This window comes from Sycon ciliatum, unplaced genomic scaffold (genome assembly GCF_964019385.1).
Source record: "Sycon ciliatum unplaced genomic scaffold, ocSycCili1.1 SCAFFOLD_2300, whole genome shotgun sequence".
Lineage (NCBI taxonomy): Eukaryota > Metazoa > Porifera > Calcarea > Leucosolenida > Sycettidae > Sycon > Sycon ciliatum.
In genome coordinates this window covers 1-8,768 of record NW_027044911.1, presented here as the reverse complement: position 1 = coordinate 8,768, position 8,768 = coordinate 1, and the positions used below count along the sequence as shown (strand labels likewise).

The 8,768-nt window shown below is 47.8% G+C and overlaps 1 long non-coding RNA gene across 1 annotated transcript; it reads left to right on the top strand.

The window, feature by feature from the left end:
* The first annotated feature begins 557 nt into the window (after positions 1-557).
* On the top strand, positions 558-8,748 carry LOC135830725 (uncharacterized). Its single transcript, XR_010556096.1, has 3 exons — positions 558-942; positions 1,287-1,324; positions 6,094-8,748. It is a non-coding gene; the product is annotated as an uncharacterized LOC135830725 (long non-coding RNA).
* The last annotated feature ends 20 nt before the right edge of the window (positions 8,749-8,768 follow it).

Here is an 8,768-nt window from a genome sequence, read left to right as displayed (position 1 = left end):
GGCGTATGCATTGCCAGCATGATCTCATGAGTCATGACTCATGTAGACCTGCATACTACATTTTAGTAGATGGCATGGTCAGTCTGCACACGACTACATCATGCAGAGTCAGTACAGTCACGTAAAACAACTCTGCCTGTGGTCCTGTTTGGAGTTTGGACTCGACTCGTACATGGTAGACTACTCGTACGGTCGTAGTCGTAGACTCGTAGATTCTACTCGTAGAGTAGATCCAGAGCCGGAGATCTCACTTTTTTCAGTGCTTTCACTGCCAAGTGCCATGCGCTGGTGCTCAAAAAATGCCCACCCCCAGCAAAATCATCTGGATCTCGCACGTATGCCCGTGAAGCATGATGACGTAGAATCTGCAGCCGCACATGTCCACGGTCGGTCTGCGACGTGACAGGCAGTACAGGACAGGTAGAGTCTGACTCAGACTGTCTTGTTGTTCAAACCATGCCATATGCGCCATACACTGATACAGAACTTGTCAGAAGCATTTCACGATTTATTCGCAGAAATCATTTTTCTACACATTTTTGCGGATCAAAATGAGCTTGTTGTTTAGCTGATGCCAGTGTCGCACTGTCGGGAGCGACCCTAGAGCAATGTCCGTTATGTTCGTGTTGCAGCCCTAGCCACTGCTGAAGCGTTCTTGTCGCTAGCCGTTCATGCTGGCGCTCAGTAATCAGGGGCGGTAGCATTAGCGTTTCATCAATGCCCGTCTGCGCAAAGCTGTCCACAACACCCCGTTCGAACAGTCAGTGAACGCAAGGAGCGCGTAAAAAATAGGTTGAGAGAAAGACACGGGACCCTCCACATTTGTGCTCCTGTCGATTCCTAGTCTAGCTCGCTTGGAGGAACGTTAGCAGTAGCAGAGGAGACACGGCCCTGGATGAGCGATGGACAAACCTAGATTGCCTGCTGATGATGCCGACTCGGGTAGGTTTGTGCCCCGTATTGCCAATTTCTCTGAATTACTTTGTCAAGCCAGTTGTCCTTGCCTTGACTGGCACCGTGACAGCCTCTCATCGTTCCTGTTAGGCTGCGAGTGCTACGATCAAGAAGGAACACTTTGGTCTGTGTCTGGGTGTAGTTGCTGGCGAGTGCCATCGCTATCGCACTATGTATCGTGCATCCTTCACCGACTCACGTGTGTGTGTGCGTGTCTGTGCGTGCTCCTTGCTACGCGTTTGTCTGTTCGTGTGTGCGCGAGTTTCTACGACGATATGCGGGCCATTGGAATACCTTCCTCAAACAATTGTTCTGATTTCGTTTTACTGCAGGTCGAGGAAGAAGTGGAAGTCTCTCTAAGGATGACCAGGTACGTGTGCTCTGATTTTGTTTCATAGTTGGCGCACGCACAATATGTTTGCTCTAAACCCATAATGGTGTGGGCCGTTGCTCAATGATTACGTCGTTGCTGGCAACAGCACAATGTTGCAAAGTAGGGCGAGACGGATAGGCCAGGGCCAGTCCCCTGCGTTCAGATTCGTCTTTGCATTGTGTTATTCGTGTAGGGAGGTGTATTTTCGTTCTGTGTCGTGTTCGTAGTTTTAGTGGCAGTGTATCAGTGTCTGCGTGCGCGTGCATGCAAGGGCAGTTGATCATAATCGAAATTGTTCATTTTCAGGCGGCTGCGAAGTATGTTGCGGAAATTTGAAGTGAAGCAGCGGCACGCCGCAGCAACGACAGAGTCTCCGCTCTGTTCTCTCCAATGTGTGCGCGGGGGTCGGGCGAGCTTATGAAGTCGATCTCGCGCCATGTCCACGAAAAAAGTAGGACCCAGAAGGCATGGTAGAGGTACGGCCGCGCATCGGCACCACTGACACTAGTGTCAGCGACCCGTCTCGGGGATACGATCGAAATGGATTGGTGAACGCTTCCTGAAGACGACCGAGCGTAGTCGTGTCGTTATGTCGTCCAGGGAAACTGGCTCGTCGCAGAGTTACCAATATCTACTCACTGCCAGTTGAGATTGAATTACGGCTCATACCGCTGTCGAAACGCCACCGTCGAAACGAGTGACCTTCACTTCAGTGGAACCCCGGCCTCTGTGCTACAGTTCCGTTGCTGATTACGTACACAGTGACATAGTCATTATAACTGTTCACAATGCCCGCCTCTGTGTCTGAGTGTGTACAAACTATTACATCCTGTCGTAAATTCGCGTGATGAATTGGAAAAAAAATAGGCTGGCATGACAGGGTGACATTTACACTTGAAGTGCATCCCCCATTCACATGGAAGAGGGAAAAAGAATTCTCTGGGGAACTCTGGTGTGTGTGTGTGTGTGTGTGTGTGTGTGTGTGTGTGTGTGTGCGTGTGCGCGCACGCACGCATGTGTGTGCGCGCACGCACGCATGTGTGTCTTTGTGCACCTGCATATGTGCACGCGTCACTTGCTTTTTACGTGGGCGTTTTGTTCTCAAGGGTTCAGGATGGGAGGCTGCTGCAAAAATAAGTTTCTCATTGCCCAAAGCGTATACCAAGTTATTTACACAAGTTCTGTTGCTAATTACTTTCATAATTTCTCAATATTTGAGAGGTTCCGCATAGCGTACGGTCAACTTCGCTAATAACGACTACGGATATAACGGCAATTTGCAAATAACGACAGAATATTATTTCCATGCCCAGAGCAAAGTCTCATGTAACCTGTATACATATAATAAGACTTCGGGTAAAAGGACACTTTGCTAATAACGACACCTTTCTGATGCCCCGCCAAGTGTCGTTATACGCAAAGTTGACTGTAATTACGTTGGGAAGGAACGTTATTGATCTACGGAAGGTCTTTACACTGAATGCGGATCCGTGTTCCTCCATACAGATTTTCGAATCACGTAGCTGCCCTTGGCATGCGGGCAACTCCCAACGCGGCAGTGTACGACATAGGGAAAGAGTCATAAATTGTTTACCCCGCTCCACTGACGGAGCACATCTGTTTGTAGAGCTCCATTTACGTACTCTACATAGACAACTGTCCGTAACTGGAGTACAAACTCGCAAATTCACGAATTCACTTACGTAAAGCTGCTCAACTTTATGTCGTGCGGAACCTCTCTATTGCAAGGGGTAATCTTGATTAACAACACATTTTTTTAGCCTTGTTCCATTGCAAACTTGTAACAAGCTCGTTGGTGTTGTCTTTCGTATGAAATGACTTCCATAATTTCGTAGAATTGCCCAAGTCCATGCCCGATTCCCGAAATTATTCCAATGCGAACGTTTCACAGCATAGCACATGCCTGAGAGTAGTAATATCTAGGGGAATGACATTGGAAAGTTGAACGCACAACAATGCCTGTCTCACTACGTGCGTTGCCCGTTCACTTTGCTCTTGGGGCAGTGCCAGTTGTGCACGCTCGTGTACGCCTTTGTAGGCCTGGGTCGTGTGTAGGGTTAGCAGGTCGCGGTCTCCCTTTCACCTGTGTGCCGCGTAGACCCATTTCGAATGTATGTTACATAGGTCCATCTCAGCCGTGTGTCGTACTTACAGTACTGTTGTTGGGGCGCCGAAGAACAAACAAGCTAGGATTTCACCAGGAATAGCATACAGATATACACACGGTGGCACTAATGCGCATACAATACAATTCGTGAAGATAAGCAGGGCCTCGGCTATGTATGGGTCAATTTGAACTTTGTCTTGACAGTTGTATCATGTTGTCTGATGAGTGTTTCACACAAAACTCTGAGTAACGGCGGAAAAGGACTTGGTTGCGCCATTGCTGTGTGATCATTGTATTGATCTGTGTCTTGCAAAGACCAATATCACCGTGTGCTGATCAGATTGTAGGGGGCATAGAGCAGGGGCGTCGGACACGGTTTGGTCACTACGGTATTGACCGTACCATTCTTTCCCCCAGGTACCCCGTATATCAATCAAGAGCACTGATTTGGGCTCCAATTTTCGAACATTTTCGGCTCTGCCGCCCCTTCCCCAAAAATAAATTGTACTTGAGATGGCCGACTGTATCATGGCGAAATACCTTCCGTCGCCCCTGTAGAGCCTGGAGGCACGTTGAGAGCTATGGCACTGTGCAGTTGCTGCTACACTGGCACTAGGCCCCTGCACAGATGTGCATATTATAAAAAAAACTTTACCCAACCTCAGGACAGCTGGCGATTTCGACCTTATCAGAGCTCATCAGCTGAGCTCAGCCTCAGGGTCACTGGCCAAACCGATCACAATGACGTGTACGGGACTGTCCAGAGCTAAAAATCAGAGAGCCGAAGAATGAATAGGCTAGGCTTTCACCAAACATAGCATACGGTATGCACATAGGGTGGCTCAACTGTGCATACATGTGTATGTTAAAAAATAAGAACGACCTAGGCTACGAGTCTGACTCCCCCCCCCCCCCCCCCAAGTTATTCAGTGCGCAGCAGTACTGTAGTAAACGAAAAAGTTTAAATCGCGTCAAATTCGGGTGCTCTAACTGCAAAGTACACACCGGTTGCACAGTCATGATCCAGTGTGAAGCCTTGGCTATGATGAGACTCTCGCTAGCTACGCACCACATGCCAAGCTAAACGGGTGCAAATTCGATTTTCCATAGCTGGCTACGGCGGGCACTGATGATGGTGTAGGGTATGTGCGTGTGACTTACATTGCCGGGTCATGGGTGTTGAATATCGCACTGGTTTGAAATATTGCGCAATCTTTCGCAATGCTTGTACTATCGTACTGGGAGTTCAGTGCGCACTCACAACGGTGAAGTCGCGCTTGTTGTTGTTGTTGTTGTTGTTTATTTTACTTCGCAGATTCTAACGGGCAAGTTGCCCAATAACAAGAAAGCGAAGGCAAAGAAAATAATACTAATAAAAGAAATAACCGGGGGCAGCAGAAAATGAATAATAGCTTTAAGAACTCAGATGGTGAGCCAAGGAACAAATTTCCATGTTACAAATAATCGCTTTTAAAAGTAAAAAGAAAAGAGCGGGTGGTACAGCAGACTTCCTATTCTGAATTCCCTGAACGAAGCAGAGACATTAGCTGGGTACATGTCACTATTACACAGTAGCAAGAGAGCTACCTCGGTCGACATCAGTGGACGTGGACTACGAGTGGATGCGACATACGAGTGGATGCGACAGCAACAGTGACTGGAATAATGGGTGATACGTTTCATGGAGCGAGCGTATGTGGGATGACTGACATCTTGAACACACTGCGTTGGGGGATGGTGCGGATGTCGCTGGGTAGTGCGTTCCACAGCTTGGGAGCGGCAACAGAGAACCTAGCCTGACCAGCGCGGCTTGCGGCGGGTGGTATGTGCGCTCCGATGTCCTTCTGCAAGCGGGTACGCTGATCTGGTGACCTTGAAATCAGTCCACAGAGCCGGTTCCCCGCAATGCCGTGGATGCATCGCCAGGTGAGCAATAGCGCCTTTTGCTTGTGCAACTCTGAGATTCGGTAGAGTTCCACCCGTTGGAGCAGAGGTTGAGCAGAGTCGTATGGCCGAGCGCCTTGTGCGTGTATTGTCTATGCAATACTCTTGACAATTGCGGTTACAGCATGTTACCGCGGCGCTCTCAGCACAGGGTCAATGACAGCTAGCAGTGTAATAGCTTGAAGGTACAAAATACGGAAGGAGAGAAAAAATGTAACTAACTGCCCATCTTGGGGTTCGAACCTAGGAATCTGTATCCACACAAGCTCTACAAATAAATACTCTTTTACTGCGAAAAATATACTTTCTATCAAAATGCAACTCCTGCAGTAGTACTGTATTTGCACCAGGGCTAGCAGATTCTCAGGTGAGATCTGTCGCCTTTTGCTATCAAGGATCATCCAGCGTAGTGTATCGATTGTGTTGATTTTGCACGTAAAAGAGGCGTGCACCGGCGTCGCGTGCAATTGCAGCGTGTAGTACTGTATATGTCGTATTTGCACCAGGGGTAGCAGATTCGCAGGCGAGATCTGTCGACTTCGGCATGATGCTCACGTGAGGTATGTCGCCTTCGGCCTGGTATGAGTGAACGCTGTCTGGGTGCATTGTAGTCAGTGCTATGCCCTGTTTCCTCTGCTTACCTGTTCACCTGCTGTGGTGGTCCTGACCGGGTTTTTTGTTTATCAACCTACAGCTCAAGCTCCAGAAGAAGCTCCAGGAGAGACCGGGGCGGGAGCAGCTGGTCAACCAGAACATCCTCAAATGTAAGTCAGCGTTTGCAGTCCTGTTCTTGGGAACTGAGTAAACACATTCTTTCCGCACGCAGTCACTATCTGTTGCCAAATAGGGGACAGCTGGTCAACTAGAACATCCTAAAATGTAAGTCAGTGTTTCCAGTACACTGCAACCTGTCTGCGGCGACCGCTCAGGGGACCTTGCAGGGGACCTTGGGAATGTGGTCCCTGCGTACAGGTGGTCTCCTTATCCAGGGTCACTTGACTGGAAATACCATCCTTCGGTCCTACAGTCAGTTTCAAAAAGATTAGCAATCCTGGTGATCGCCCGGGGAGTTTGCCGTCTTACCGTATGAGCGCTCGAGCTTTGCCTGGAAAAACTCACTGTGAACTCGAAGAAATATTCCGCGCGAAAGCATGAAAAATGACAACTCACTCAGGTCGATGTCGGTACAGTCGTGTACGTCTGGTTCACAACAAACGAGTTCTTCCTCGTATCGATTATGCAGTCAGAGAGGACATGTCGAAAGTGTAGTCAATGCCGAGGCTGACGAGCGGCATGGGTCCCAATATGTTTTGTGACCAAATAGTTTCTTTGAGCTGCGATGCAATTTACTCTTACCATGATTGTGACGAAAACGACATCGACACAGACTCATTCCCAAGGCCATGACTTGGCGAAGCTATCCGTATGACTTCGACAACATTTTGAGAAAAGCAGACGCCTGTGGAAGCTGATAGAAGACGGCGTTGACTTCTAAAATTCAAATAAATTGGCGATCTTGAAATACTAAAATAATTCTCAAAAAGAAATCGATCGATCGATGTGCCGGTGTATTCAACACGTAGCTACAGCGCAATGACTTCCGTATTCACTCACACCGTTTCAGTGTTGTGGGTGTGTTCACATGGCGTGAGCCAGTCAAGTGTCAGTCAGTTCGGGAGGAAGCGGGAGCTCCAACAACAACAACCGTGAACAACAACAAGTCTGCTTGATCACCAAAAAACAATGAAAAAAAGTGTGAGTTGAAGATAGGTTGGGATTTGAACTCACAACTTCATGGTCAGCAGACAGCATCCATAACCACAAGGCCGGCCAGAAAGGAAAGATAAATCGTGGGTTTTGATAGAAAAATCGATACTGGCTTCCAGGGCAAATTGTAAACCATGGGAAAAGGCCGGAAACCTGGCCGAAATTCTAACTCCTTAACGGCTGGTCCAATTGTTCCGAAACCTTCACAGAACAATTTGCCGTGCCCTAACCAGCCCTTTTATGTACTTCGTTGTCCAATTTTCCCTTATCTTCATACTTTTTAAGACCAAAACCTGATTGCTAATCTTTTTGAAACAGACTATAGTTGCAGTGGTCTTCTAGGACTGGTGGTCGCCTAATCCGAGTGGTGGCCTTGACAGGTTGAACTGTACTGGTCTTGGGAACGTCGCTTCTCCATATTCTTTCTTCGCCCGTAAATATAACGAATCAACAACAAAGCCAAGGATCTTTGTAGGTCAAAACATGACACCTTCTTTCCACATGCATTACCGTATTTCCCCGTAAGTTAGTACGTACTAACTTTCGAACTTAGCAGCCACATGAGTACTAACTTTCGGGGGTGGTACTATCTTTCGGGGAGTACTTTTTTATCGGGGGTAAATGACACGCAGTGGGAAGCCTGCGCAACTGTAGTGTCCGTGCATATGATGTACATGTATGTACTGTACGGTGTCTGTACATGTAGGACGGGTACGAACTTACTATCTTTCGGGGGGAACTGTCTTTCGGGGTGATAACCTCGGCAGTGGAAAGTGTATTTTTTATAGGGGGGTACTAAGGCATTAGGGAGAACTTACTTACGGCAAAATACGGTATGTGGACTATCTGTTGCCGAATGGTGGTGTACTAGCAGTGCAAGCTCGTAAACTATGTCAAATGTAACTCTGCAAAGTTTGGCCCATTTAAATGTCAGCCTCCCAGGGCTAAAACTCATTTAAGTTCAGTCTGCAAATTTTCGGCCCATTGTTGTGAAATGGTGATTGTGTTGTTTTCCTGTGTGATGGCATTCCCCAAACTGTCTCGTCTAGCCGCGTGCATGTGTGATATGAGCATGCGCGATTTTGTACTTGAGAGGCGTTTTGTCAGTCTTCTTGTTTGTCTCTGTCAGAGCAGTTTGCTTTTCCGTCTTGTCAATATAAATAATGTAACAAACAAGTCTTGTCCTTTGTGTCCTGCGTCCCGGGGAACGGAATCGCCGAGATTCCGTAACAACATTCTAATTTCAGCCTCCCAGGGCTAAAACCCATTTTTGCTGCATCACATTTTCGGCCTATACTGCTGCCTCCTGTATACACTGTCACACTGAACCTTGCAAAACAATTTCAGCCCAACATGACCAGGCTGAAAACAGCCGAAAATAAATATGCGCCGAATATTTGTTGACTCACAGTAACTGCTGGTTCAGGGTGTCGAACAGCATGTCCATCATGCCACGGTCCAGTCGGTGCTTTTACAGTTGGATGCTTCACCCGTCTCGTCGTGTATGTAGATTTTTGTGCTCAATCGTATTGTATATCACTCGCCGTGCTCTGTTGTAGTTGCTCCCATCCCATATATTCATCCAAGCTTTCGGCTGGAACA